General features: G+C 37.8%; 1 protein-coding gene across 4 annotated transcripts in view; it reads right to left on the reverse strand.

The window, feature by feature from the left end:
- The window catches only part of CDKL5 (cyclin dependent kinase like 5), a 173,334-nt gene that overhangs the window by 132,212 nt on the left and 25,959 nt on the right, over positions 1-15,163 (reverse strand). For 2 of the 4 annotated variants that reach the window (XM_067022939.1, XM_067022936.1), the window contains exon 2: positions 8,052-8,111. The exons of the other annotated variants lie outside the window; for them this stretch is intronic. The gene's annotated coding sequence lies outside the window, so the exon portion shown is untranslated. The remainder of the gene's footprint in view (positions 1-8,051; positions 8,112-15,163) is intronic. 4 annotated transcript variants of the gene reach the window in all.

Below are 15,163 nucleotides of genomic sequence, written 5' to 3' on the forward strand. Positions count from 1 at the left end.
CCCTCTGAAATACAAACTACCATATTCTTCTTCAGGGAATCAGAGAATCTTAAAGCTAGAATAAACCAGACCCATTCATTATAGGAATGAGGAAACAAAGCTTATATCAAAGTCTCCTAACCAGCTTCTGAGGAGGAGCTCTGCTCTAGCCTGACTGAAGGGCCCTCTCCCCATTCACAACAGAGTAGGTGGGAAAACTAGACAACTTCCTGGTTACAATGGTGCCTGCTCTTCAGTGTGGCATCATCATTTTCCTTGAAGTAACTCCCATTTTACTTAATTATAGACACAGGATTCAATATTTTAAAGAAACCCATGCACATCCTGAATTTAAATATTGTCTATTGGGACTTCCCTGGTGACGCAATGGTTAAGAATCTGCCTGCCAATGCAGGGGACACGGGTTCGAGCCCTGGTCCGGGAAGATCCCACATGCCTGGAGCAACTAAGCCTGTGCGCCACAGCTACTGAGCCTGCACTCTAGAGCCCGCGAGCCACAACTACTGAGCCCGCACACCTAGAGCCTGTGTTCCACAACAAGAGAAGCCACTGCAGTGAGAAGCCTGTGCACAGCAATGAAGAGTAGCCCCTGCTCCCCACAACTAGAGAAAGCTTGTGCACAGCAATGAAGACCCAACACAGCCATAAATAAATAAATAAATACATTTTTTAAATTGTCTATTATCTATTTTGAATAATGCAAACATATGCATGACTGTTAACATAAGCTAACATATCCTAATAATTTTTAAAATCAAAAGTGAATTTTCTTTTAGTTTCTACACTTTAATATGTCCTTCTTAGAAGATTAAATAATGTTATTTCAATAATCCAAGACTAATTAAGAGGATGAACAATCAGGCCAAGTGTACTGCTTGCTGGCACAAACCCTTCCTCTACCTGGACCTTTCTGTCTATTCTTCTGAGAATACTAACACATCTGGGTGTCAACCTTTACTAATTATGTGACCATGAGCAAGTTATTTAACCTCTTTAAGTCTCTTTTCTCATTCACTAAGAGGGACTAACACTACCTACTTACAGGTGAGGATTCAAGGTTATATAAGTAGAGCCTCTGATGCACAGTAGCCATGTAATAAAAAAGCAACTATTATTAGTAATTAAATAATAAGATTCATTTAACACAACAGATGACAGAAATAAGAAGGCTAATATCTCAAGAAAGTGGGATTTATCATCTCAGTTATGAGCCTGTGCTTAAAGAAATTCCCCAAATGAGACAAGTAATTTATGTCAAGACCCATAAGGAATAATAGATTCATGAAATGTCATTAGCATTTTAAGAGCAATATTTTTATTAAAGTAAATAAAACATTTTTAAAGCAAGCAATATTTTAGTCTTGCCAGTTCTGATGACAATTAAATTACCTGCAAAGCACTGTTATTTTATTAAGTTGAAACAATATCATTGGAAAATTTTCTACTCAGCCTGAACAATTTAGAACTATGCTAAATCTAGAACCACTTCTAAAATTTCACTGCACTATCAACATTACTGATAATTTACATTCTTGTAAGCAAAGAAACCTTCAACTTACTTTATAAAATAAATCATCTTCTGTTGTACCAAGACAAAAAACAAGAACTGACAAATCAAAGAGCCATCTATAAGCAGAATTGCTGAGGTATATTTGTAAAGCATTTATTTGATGTGGAGGAAAGCAAATGCACTTCAATTACCTTTAGCCCTATAAGATTTCATGAAAGAAACCACAGAAACAAGACACACACAAAGTACAGTCAGAGGACTACAAATGGTAAGTATTCTTCCTGAGTTATGGAAAATAAAATGAGGCTTCATTTTCAAAAGATAAAATACAGAGAGAAGACGTGAGTTACTGAGTCTAAACTCCAAAGAAAAGTGTTATCAATTAATTGCTATCAAAGAATAAAGAAAACATGAAGGAGGCAAGTGAAGATTATTATTTAGAACTAGGGGAAGAGATAAACTGGAAGACGGGGATTGACACATACACACGACTATATATAAAATAGATAACTAATTAATGACCTACCGTATAGCACAGGGAACTCTACTCAATACTCTGTAATGGCCTATATGGGAAAAGAATCTAAGAGTGGATATGTGTATATGTATGACTGATTCACTTTGCTGTAGAGCAGAAACTAACACAACATTGTAAATCAACTATACTGCAACAAAAATTAATTTTAAAAAGTATTCTAAGACTATGTCTGAGAGGTACATCTAACTCTCCAGAATACTTCAGTCATTATCAGTGAATGTTCTTAAAAGAAATTAGAAGAGATTCTCCAACTCTAGAGAAGAAACAAAGGAAAATTAAATGGGAAATAGACAAATGAACCCCCACCCCATTACCGACTGTAGGAAGGAGATAAATGAAAACGATTTTCAGCACTTTCTATCTTTCATCATGTCCTTAACTCCCTTACCCTGACAGATCATCCATTAAAAAAAAAAATCAACTAGAAAGTGTTACACATGCACTGCAGAGACAGAAAGCAGACCTGGAGCACAAAGGATGTAGTGGGAGTCTGAGAACAGCAGATCACTTAATTTTGCTGGCTGAATGTATCAACCTAGCTGACAAATTTTTGAGGCTCTGCACTTCAAAGAGTCTAGACATTCTCAAATTAAAATCTCTTGCAAAAGGTCATCTCCTTGTATTCACCATTACTAGAATGAAGAATGAACATTTCAGAAAGTCAGCAGAAAGTCTTATGGCATACTCGGTTATTTTTAATCCCAAATTCACCAAAGAGTATGTAGTTATTCATATTTAAAATTTGAAATAAATAAATAAATAAGGAACTTCCCTTGTGGTCCAGTGGTTAAGAATCTACCTTCCAATGCAGGGGACGTGGGTTCAATCCCTGGTCAGGGAGCTAAGATCCCACATGCCATGGGGCAACTAAGCCCACGCGCCTCAACTAGAGAGCCTGCAAGCAGCCAACTACAGAGCCCACATGCTCTGGAGCCCACGTGCCACAACGAACAGCCCACGCGCTGCCACAACGAAAGATCCCGCAAGCCGCAACTAAGACCCGACGCAGCCAAAAATAAATAAATAAATAAATATTTTTTAAAAATAAATTTTGTACCTGTTTTCCTCTCTAAAATTTGAATATTTTCTGACCTGTAATTCATTTATTGGGATTGTAAAACTTTAATAACAAAGAGAAAAATCAGTAAATAAGGTACAGAGAAATTATAATAGAATACATTAGGAAAAAGCCACGGTGTTAATAAGAAAAAGAAGAAAAGTTATTCAAAGTACAGCATTTTAAATCCTCAAGTGATAATAGCATATGAACAGTTCCTCAGTAAATACCATAAGGAAATGGAAATCTTGAGGCTCAACGTATTATATCATCCTCATCATCTACTGATGAGATGAATCTGAAAGAGCAGACCAAAATGGGAAGCATAATGCAATAGATCATTCTATTGTGAACTTGGTCCGCCTGGGAACTGTGTTTCCCAGAATCTCCTTCCCTGTATAGTACACCAAGTTAGAGATGGCCAAACTCTTAGAAGGTCTTTATGATGAGACATGGTGAGAATAATAAATGCAGAGGTGCCTGGGGCAGGTTTCAGCTTGTCCTCAACTCTCTTCTTACCCCTCTGTGTCCAGCTCTTCTTCACCTGATCAACAGTGGCCTAAGACCCAACAACAGATGCCTGACTGGGCTTTGTACCCATGGAAGCAATAGCTACACAGAGGCAACAGACCTCTCCAGGATCATCCTCTCTGCATTCTCACTTTGATGTCTGTATACACTTGCTTCTTAAAATTTTCCCAGTAAGTTCTGACTTACACGCCTGTACCAGTAAGTCAGGAGGCTCTATTAGTGACTATTTTTCTGATCCTTCTGCTTCCTGATTTTCACATTCCCAGCAACTCCTACAATCCATATACAGTCTGAGTACTATAATAAATCCCTTATTCAATAACACTCACAGTGGTTCAATTTCTCATACTGAATCCTGAGCAATATATTCAAAATTCCGCAATTAATTTGTAATCCAGCAGTACTGACAGAATGGACTGAATGACTGAAAGCCATTTCCCTCTTAATACTAAGCTGAGTTTTTCCTGAGATAACCAGGTACACTTCATCCATTCACTTCTATAAGTGGGAAATGTTCTCTGCTTTCTATCAAGTGATTCCTAAAAAAGACTGCTCAATTACTTTCATCTTTAATTATTTTCCTACATATAGCACATAAAAATATATATTAAATAATCCGAATTATAGTATTTGTTTATTCCAAGTTGTTTTAATAAGTGTTAATGTTTCAGTTTACTTAAGTGTTGTTTTAATCAATTTGTCATCTGGGGACTTGCTAAGAGAAGAGACAAATGGACTAAAAATTAATTATTTTTAAGAATTCTGTGAATTGGGCCCATGAATTCTAATTTTAAAATTATAAAAATACAAAATGTATCAAGTAGTCACTAGAAACATCTTCCCCCCAAAAAGAAACAAATATATACTAAGCACTCAAGGCCTGAACTAGATGCTAGTAAGTCTGATTCAACAATATATATATTTTTTAAAGTCACGTTTTCTAAAGATTTCCCAAGCTCTATTTGGAACTTAACCTTAACAGCCTAACATACATTTTTATACAGCTTTTATAAATTATCAACTATCTCTTTCATGACTATGACATTAGGATATCCTACAGTTAAAAAAAAAAAAGATATCCTATAGTTAGCCTACCACATTCAAGGGCATAAAAACAACTCACAATTGAGAAGATATACTGCCATAAGTAAAAACTATAATTAAATACCAGATTCAGGTACCGATCTCTAAAGTGCTCCCTGTGACTGAGAAAAATTACTATATATGAAAACCCAGCTTTATAAGTAGCTAAAATATGCATGGAGTGGAGAGGGAAAGACCAGGAAATATTATTCATGCTAATAAATGAACCTTTGTTTTACAAAGGAGTCACCTCATAATTTATTTGAAAGGAAGATCCTTAAGGAGTGTTTAAAATTATTCCATTTAGAAAAACTGAGAAACAGACTATTTTACAAGATAGTGTTATTCTATAAAAACACATTAAAAACTGTAAAAGCTAGCATTTGTGTTTACTTAAGGCCTACTGTTGGGCTTCTACCCACAAAATGGTATAGAATTTATATTTTGGGTGGAAAGGATTTCTTTAGCCCCCTGTATAAATTTCCAACTCAAAAAAGGCACATACAACTAATAAAATGACTCAGTAAAACACCACTGGGAAAAGAAATAAGTAGCATTTTACTCTATGTGGCTTTCTACAGAATCCTAAAACATTTACTATAAAGATAAATTTTACTTACAGTGTCAATACTTTTTGAAAAGAATACAGAGCATTCTGAATTATTAAGGTCACAATATTTATTTTTTTAACTTAAACCAGTCTCACACCCCATCCATTTGCTGTTTATAATTACAGCTATTTTTTTAAGATAGAAAACTGCAAATTGAATTCGAATATATCATGCTCCAAAGTTAGAACAAGATTTTCCTCTAAACTTGATCTTTTAAAAATTGTAATCTAGAGGAATAATAAAATTATTTAACCTGCTAGATTGGTTAAAGACACTAATATTTTTAATGAGCACATTTGAATCATCACTTGCAATAGTTTCTAAAAGTTTTCTAAAGTCTAATGACAATTTGCACACATACCACATTAACTGAACACCCATCACGCGTAAAGTGTTGTGAAAGGGGTGGTGGTGGTGGTGAGGATTTCATTCCATGACAGTAATTACAGCTGCAGCTTCTGTTTGCCCATTCCCATAATTCCCAAAATAGTCAATAGAGCCCTTGCTTGTCATAATTGCCTCTTGCTGGTCCACCACTACAGCTTCATTTTGCTACCATTGAAATTCCACAACCAGGATGGCACAGACTCCCCTGTGGAGAGGAGCCTGCAGAGGTGGTCTGTTTTAAGCTGCAATCACTTTTTGCTGAGACTCCTCAGCATCTGTTGACTACCTCACCGACAGTAGCCCACAGACTCCTCCAGATCAGAGAGGTATGCATGACATTGCCAGAGGACAAGCTGCAACAAGACTCTGATCCCTCAGTTGCAACCCACCAAGTTACTAGTCAACTTGGAATTTTCCTCCATGAAACACTATCTGACACACTTCCCTATACTGACACTCATATGCCACTTCTCTCCCCACGCGGTTCCAAGAGTTCTTCCTGCAATTCGTCTCTATTGGCACCACATGGCATTACCCTGGCAAGCCAATGCCCTCTGCAGAGTGGAGAGCTCCCTGGGCTACCTCGGGTGGGTGGCTTCTAGGAATGATGCTTAAGACAGCACATGAGAGGTACACTGTGGCTTCACTAGTGACTCCACTACTTTGAGGAATTATTCAAACTACTGATAAGCTTTCATACATAAGTCCTTGGGATACACATTAAGAGTTCTCACCACTAAAACTAAGTTTTAAAGGTTTAAAATAAAGATTTTTATAAGATCTGTTTATATAGCCTTTAGGAACATTAATGATGTCTCAAAAGATACTAGGACCTTTCTCTGGGCTTCATGGCTGTTGAAGTACCCAGAGATTTGGGTTTAAATTCAAAGGCAATTCAAGAATAAGAATGGAATACAGTTTGAATTTTTTATTTAAGAAAAATTTCTGCCTCCAATAATGCTGCCTGCATAATTCAGGCAAACCGTTCCACTGCAAACAAGTAGAAAGCTGGACAAAAATATGACAAACTGGACAAAAATATGACAACTGGGAATGAAGGGAAAAAACATTATTGACTGTACATATAGGAAATCCAAAATAAGCTATAAACTATCTGAAAAAAATCAGTTTATCAAAGCTGAGGGATATAAAATATATAGAAATCAACTGTATTTCTATATACCAGCAATAAAGTTAGAAAATGAATTTTTAATACCATTTACAACACCATCAAAAAATATCAAATTCCTATCAAAAACAGAAAGAAAAGTGGTAAACCTCTACATAGAAAGCTAAAGAAAACAGTATTTTTAAAAATTAAAGGACACTTAATAAGTGAAGGGATGTTCCATGTTCTTGAGATTTAACATTGTAAACAATTGAATGTTTTCATTTTCTTTGGACATATACCCAGGAATGGAATTGCTGGATGATATGGTAGTTCTATTTTTAGGTTTTTTGTTACTTTTGTTTTCATTTTTTTGTTATTTGTGGTCTTTTTGATGATAGTCATTCTGACAGGTATAAGGTGATATCTCATTGTGGTTTTGATTTGCATTTCTCTGATGATTAGCGATGATAAGCATCTTTTCATGTGCTTGTTGACCATCTCTATGTCTTCTTTGGAAAAATGTCTATTCAGGTCTTTTGCCCATTTTTTAATAAGAGTGCTTGGGTTTTCTTTGATATTGAGTTATATGAGCTGTTTATATATTGTTGATATTAATCTCTTATTGGTAATATCATTTGCCATTCAGTAGGTTGTCTTTTTGTTTTGTGGATGGAAATTTTACCATTTGCAACACAGATGGACCTGGAGAGTATTATGCTTACTGAAGTAAGTCAGAGCAAGACAAATACTGTATGTTATCACTTATATGTGGAATCTAAAAAAATAATAAAATAAACTAGTGAGTATAACAAAAAAGAAACAGCCTCACAGATATAGAGAACAAATTAGAAGTTACCAGTAGGAAGAAGGAAGGGGAAGGGGCAAGATAAGGGTAGGGAATTAAGAGGTATGAACAACTATGTATAAAATAAGCGACAAGGATATATTGTACAGCACAGGGAATATAGCCAATATTTTATAATAACTATAAATGGATATAACCTATAAAATTTTGAATCACTGTATGTTGTACACCTGAAACTAATATAATATTGTAAATCAATTATACCTCAATTTTTTTAATTAAAAAAATTTAAAAGAAAAAAGTCAATGAATGAGTATGTACACCTCTTAATTTACAAAATAATAATTTAAAAAGAGACAAAAGTTGAATAGCCTTAATATGTTAGTATGGTATTGTGACAAGAATAAGAAATACATACTTATACTTGGTCTTTGTTCCACAGTTTCTGGCACAGCACTCCTAAAACTCTTGGAATTTCCTAAGGGATGAAAGCAACAAAAGGTGTCTCTTGTTATGGTAATGAGGTGACTTAGAAAGCCCTTAGGTAACCTAAGGGTGGGGGTGGCTTGCCGGTGGAGCCAACCACATGATCAGAGGGTTGGAACTTTCAGTCCTACTGCCACCCTACCTCTGGGGAGGGGAGAGGGGCTGGAGAATGAGTTCAATCATCAATGGTCAATGATCTAATCAATCATGATTACGTAATGAAGACCCCATAAAAACCCAAAGGGACAGGGTTCGGAGAGCTTCCAGGTTGGTGAACATGTGGAGATTTGGTCAGAGTGGCAGTCTCAGAGAGGGCATGGAAGCTCCACGTCCCCTCCCTTCCCCCATACCCTGCCCTATGCATCTCTTCCATTTGGCGGGTTCCTGAATTAGATCCTTTTATAATAAACTGCTAATATATAGGAAGTAAAATGTTTCTCTGATTTCTGTGAGCCGCTCTAGGAAATTAATCTAACACAAGGAGGGGGTCATTAGAACCTCCAATCGGCAGCCAACCAGTCAGAAGCCCAGGTGACCACCTGGACATGTGATTGGCATCAGAAAAGGGGGGCAGTCCTTTAGGACTGAGCCCTTAACTTGTGGGATCTGATGCTGTCTCCAGATAGATAGTGTCAAAATTGAGTTGAATTGTAGGACACCCAGCTGACGATGGAGGATTGCTTGGTGGTATGGAAAACACACACACACACACACACACACACACAGGAATTAGATGCAGAATCCTAGTTGATGATCAGAAGTGGAATTGGACCCAGAATTGTAGTAGCATCTTACAAATCAGTATAACGTAAACACTCAAAGAGAAAACAGAGAAAGAACAGATATAAACCGACCTTTCACAAAAGAAATACAACTGTCTAATAAATCAATGAAAGCCTGTTCAATCTCACTAGTCATCAATTAAGTTAATAAAAAAAGAGAGAAATCTCTTTTAAACTATCAGGCTGGTAACGATTAAAGTAACTGACAAATATCTAGTGCTCTTTTTTGGGAAAATGTGAACTCACATTCACAGGAGGTAGGAATATAAAGGTTTCTGGAAAGTAATCTGGCAATAGGTATCAACATTTTAAATGTATGAATACCATTTGATTCAAAAATCCATCCTACTTCTAGAGATTTATGCTAAGGAGACCATCAGACAAATGGACAAAAATGGGTACTGCAAAGTTGTATACTGCAGTGCTATTCATAATAATCAACAACAAAAAACCACCTAACATTAGTCAATGTAGGATTGAAAAGTAAAGGATATCACATCATATAAATGGAAAATCGTACCACTACTAAAATTATTTAACTATATTTAGTGATACAGAAAAGTGGCCATAATATTTTAAGTAAAAAAAAAAATCATACTATAGAACATGGTATATTCTGTCAATGAAAAAAAACTTTCACAAAACTAAGAAATGAGCAAACTGTATTCCACATCTCTGTTGCTTAAGAAATTCACTGGTAGCTAGCTGCATATTTAAAAAGAGAATTCTGGAACTTACTATTGGCCTATGTATGAGACCATTTTATGTCCAATATTAATTGGTTCTTATAAGACACCAGAATAACCTTGCTATTCTAATAAAAGACACAACGTTTCACCTTTTACGTCTTAAAATATAGTTGGGGAGCGGCCGCCCCTCCTTCTCCTCACAGTGCCACACCGCCGGAGGCCACACCGCCGGAGGCCAAGCCGCCTGCAGCCTCAGCCACGGGCACTATGGCTTCTGGTTAGAGTGAATGATGAAGTCATCAACGTTTTTAATGATGTGAAAGTAAGGAAATCTTCTACACAAGAGGAGATCAAAAAAACAAAGAAAGCAGTTCTCTTCTGTTTAAGCGATGACAAAAGACAAATAATTGTAGAGGAAGCAAAGCAGATCTTGGGCTCCTGACAGTGCACCTTTAAAAAGCAAGATGGGGCTTTCCTGGTGGCGCAGTGGTTGAAAGTCTGCCTGCAGACGCAGGGGACACAGATTTGTGCCCCGGTCCTGGAAGATCCCACATGCTACGGAGCGGCTGGGCCCGTGAGCCATGGCTGCTGGGCCTGTGCGTCCGGAGCCTGTGCTCCGCAACGGGAGAGGCCACAACAGTGAGAGGCCCGCATACCGAAAAAAAAAAAGCAAGATGATTTATGCTAGCTCTAAAGATGCCATTAAAAAGAAATGTACAGGTATTAAACATGAGTAGCAAGTAAATGGCTTGGATGATATAAAGGACCGTTCAACACTTGGAGAGAAATTGGAAGGCAAGGCAGAAGTTTCACTTGAAGGAAAACCCTTATAAACAAGTGCCATCTGGATCTTAAGCAAGCTTCCATTTCTCCAGCTCAGTCAATTGGAATAGTATTAGGTTTTGTTTTTTTTCCTTCATCTTCCCACTGGGTCTTTCCAACACAATGAATGAAGGAAATATCATTCATGTAAGCAGACTATCAAGAGATTGCCATTAGACTGTTTAATACTGTTACTTGTATGTAGAACCCAAGGAATGCCTTCCCATCATATTTTAGCCAAAACAACTGGTTATGCCTCCCTTGCAGCAAGCACTACCATGAATGTGATTCTCAATGTGAATAGCTTAGAACACTACAAAGGGTTAAGCTAATTGAATGCTTTGAAAGTATTATCCACTGGTGAGATGGTAAACTTTACTCAGTATTGTTTATAGCTGCACTTCACTGAAGTTCTGTGAGGCTTGAGCATTCCTACACCTCACCTGCCTTGGCAAGCCTATTTTTTGTGATATGGCAGCATGGATATAATACTATGCATTGGAAGCATTTTTTTTTAGAGTTTAATCCCTTACTCCAAAAGGAATGCCAATTAAGTTGTGTTAACTGTGTCATCAACTTATCCTAGTACCTACCTCAGTGTTCATTCCCATACCTGTGTATCTTCTTTTTATTAAAAATAAATTTATTTTATTTATTTATTTTTGGTGGTGTTGGGTCTTCGTTGCTGCATGCAGGCTTTCTCTACTTGCGGTGAGCGGGGGCTACTCTTTGTTGCGGTGCACGGGCTTCTCATTGTGGTGGCTTCTCTTGTTGCTGAGCACGAGCTCTAGGTGCACGGGCTTCAGTAGTTGTGTCACGGGGGCTCAACAGTTGTGGTGCATGGGCTTAGTTGCTCCGTGGCATGTGAGATCTTACCGGACCAGGGCTCGAACCTGTGTCCCCTGCACTGGCAGGCGGATCCTTAACCACTGCACATCTTCTTAAAAGAAATAGCTGTTATTAATGCCTTTTTGTTTTCCATTGAGTGTACACTACTGAATAAGTATAGGAGTTTTATGTTTACCATGTACGTCTTCCAACACTAAAGAGATTTTGAATATCAGTCATGATGGCAATTTCTGTATAAAAGAGTCTTAAATGGAACATTGCTTTTGAGATCAAACTCCCCACCCTCACAAAAATGGCCACGTTGCAATAAAAATTGTGGCATATTACAAAAAGAAAAAATATACACACACACACACACACACACACACACACAGTTAGTTGGGGTTCTTCTCCCTAGACTAACGGCATACCAGACATCTGAGACTGTTTTGTGCCAGATTTCCTCTGTAATAAATGATATGGACAGGACTTTGATGACCATGTGAAATGAAACTGCACTCTTTAACAATTAGCTGCTTATATAAACCTTTTGTTTCTCAAATATAAAATTCATCAATTTCCAAACACACACTGAGCTGGGTACACTCATGTGTGTAACACTGACAGGTGTTCAAGATCAATTAACCTAAGGAATTCTGTTTTTAGGATTATATAATTCTATGTATAAAACACTAAGTTTAAATAAGCAAATGGATACTCAGATATTTAAATAGAAAAATGTATTGCTTTTCACTGGAAGGTGAGATTCGAAATGATTTTGCTTTCGCCCTCACCTTCCCTTATGGAGTTTCTTAAACTGAGCCTGTATCATTCTGGGGAAGAAACTATTCTTATTTTTAGAAAAAATTACCTTCCCTCATATCCCACTTCCCATACCATGTGGCATCTCTACCCTCTGCCCACACTGTGTCAGAAGGCACCACCATGCTCTCGCAAACACCAGGTTCAAAGCCTCAGCTTATTCTGAGGAAGTTACCTTTGTCTGGACACTTACCCACGTGGCTGTCAAGGCTTATCCAGCCACATTGCTCCTTGGCAGCAGTTTCCTTTCATTTCCCAAGGCTACTCCTCCCCTAATTTACTTCACCACTTCTAATTATCTTTTAGTTTTAATTCACCCTATAAAAGTCTGTCAGCTCACTCCTCCTAAAGTAAGCCCCCAGCAGGTCCCTTCCTTAACTGAAATGGTTCCCTGGGGGGCCCCTACATACTCCTACTCTAGTATTCAAGGTCTCTATTGTAATCCTGTCTTTTTGTTCTCATCACTGCTTTTCTTAAACCCTACTCTTCAAGCAAAGGGCAACTGACTTTTCTCTGACCAAGCAAGTGTAGACCAGTGGTTCTCAAACTTCAGCACATCACAACCACCTGGAGGGCTTGTTAAAACCCAGACTTCTGGGAACAACTCCCAGAGTCTCCGGTTCAGTAGGTCTGGAGTGGCGCCCAATAATTTGCATTTCTAACAGGTTTCCAGGTGATGCTGATGCTGCTGGTCTGGGACCACACTCTGAGAACCACCTGGTATAGATTATATTGATACTTTCCTGCTCCATGACTCCATCAAACAATTCCCTTCCCCTGGCATACACAACCACCACAGCTGACATCCTTTCATTGACTGATTTCATACAGCAACCCCTCTACATGAAGTCATATATGAGGGTCTTCCCCTCTCTGCAACCCAAATAGGATGTGATATGCTGTGATATAGAAGCCCCACAGCCCTTTATTTGTAATTATAGTGACAATATATTTGGTTTTGTATCATTATATGCGTCTCCATATCAATTAGAGTAGGATTATGGGAGACTTATTGACCTTTGGATATGGAGATGCCTAGAAAAGAACTTTGCAGGTACCAAGAACTCAGTTTGATAAATATCATATATTAATGCGTATACATGGAACCTAGAAAAATGGTACAGATGAACCAGTTTGCAAGGCAGAAATAGAGACACAGATGTAGAGAACAAACGTATGGACACCAAGGGGGGGAAGCGGTGGGGGGGGACAGGGGTCGTGCTGGGATGAATTGGGAGATTGGGATTGACATATATACATTAATATGCATGAAACTGATAACTAATAAAAACAAAACAAAAAAGAACTGTTTGAAACTTGCTGAATTTAACTAGTAGCATTTCAAATGGGTCTTGTTTTTCATTCTGCTACACACTTCACACTGTAAGCCCTCAAACAGTAGCTAGTGATATCAATGACATGCAAAGAACACAAGTTCCCATAGCAAAAGGCAACAGGAACACAGCACTCAACACAGTCAAGTTACAAAGGCAGGAACCAAAAGGAAGAGGAAGGGTGAAAGAGAAAGAAGGAGGAAGATGAAAGAGGAAGAAGGAAGAAAATCCTGCTATTTGCAACAACTTGGATGAAACTGAAGGGCATTATGCTAAGTGAAATAAATCGAGAAGGACAAACACTGTATGCTATCACTTATATGTGAGATCTTAAAAAGGAAGGAAGAAGAAGAAAAAAGAAGGCTAAAGCCTGGGAGGAAATCCAGTAGCTGTACTTACTAGGCCTCTTCCCCTTGGAGGTGAGCAGCCTACGGAAAAGGACTGTAATAGGTCTGTGTTACAGTAGCACCCAGCACAGAGAAGGGTATGACATACATAGTCTTGATAGTACCAGACTATGTCTCTCTCTGCCTCACCAGTATTCTAAGAACAAGGGACTGGATCTGTAATATCTGTATCTCCAGCACCTACACAGTGCTTAGAATGTAATACCCTCAATATTTGTTTTTTTAATTGGCATGAGAGTGGAATGAAGGGTGTGGCTATGAATAACACTTTGAGGACAGAAGCAGCAGAACTTGCTAACCAGAATGTGGAATTAAAGGAAGAACTCTAGTACTATGAACAGAAAAAGGAAAGTCTGGAAGAGGGGCTGAGTTTGGGGAAAGAAGTTTAAAAGAAAAATATGTGGCACTTACTACTCACAAAACTATATACTAGATACTTTAAGTACTGCAAAGGTGCAAACTGCTCTCAGAAGTTACAGTCCAGTAGAGGGAATGTATGTATACAACTATAGTGGAAAAAAAAAAAAGAGAGAGAGAGAGAAATGCTGTAAAAGGGACACTGATGAAGTGTTGTGGATGTGTAGAAGAGAGAAAGGCATATTTCCAGAAGCTCAGGGTTAGGGTTAAAACAATAAAGCATTACCGCAAGGACAGAAAAAGGAAGGTGGCCGAAGGCAGAATGTTAAAGAAAACAAAAATACTGCAGAGGGAGGAGACTAGCAATGGGAGTAGGAAGACTGGGAGTGTGTGACAGAAAAGAAGGGAAGACAGTTTGAAGGAGATCCAGACTATCAAATGCCATAAAGTAGTAAATACATGCCAAAAAGCCCTAATTGTTGTTACCATCCACAGCCCAGTTCAGGTTCTACCTGCTCTCAAACCGCTCAGATTCCTCCAGGCTCCAATTTATTTTGCCTCTCCATAAATTCCCATTGTGCTATTAGGATACACGTGCACAGACAAGAACCATGTATTATTATTTTTTAATTGAAGTATAGTTGATTCCCAATGTTGTGTTAGCTTCTGGTGTACAACAAAGCGATTCAGTTATACATATATATAATAGTTTGCATTTGCTAATCCCAAACTCCCAATCCATCTCTCCCCCACGGCAACCACAAGTTTGTTCTCTATGTCTGTGAGTCTGTTTCTGTTTCATAGATAGGTTCATTTCTGTCATATTTTAGATTCCACAAGTAAGTGATATCATATAGTATTTGTCTTTCTGACTTACTTCACTTAGTATGATAATCTTTAGGTCCATCCATGTTGCTGCAAATGGCATTATTTCATTCTTTTTTATGGCTGAGTAGTATTCCTGTGTCTGTGTGTGTGTGTGTGTGTGTGTGTGTGTGTGTGT

Source organism: Kogia breviceps, chromosome X, assembly GCF_026419965.1.
Source record: "Kogia breviceps isolate mKogBre1 chromosome X, mKogBre1 haplotype 1, whole genome shotgun sequence".
Taxonomy (NCBI): Eukaryota; Metazoa; Chordata; class Mammalia; order Artiodactyla; family Physeteridae; genus Kogia; species Kogia breviceps.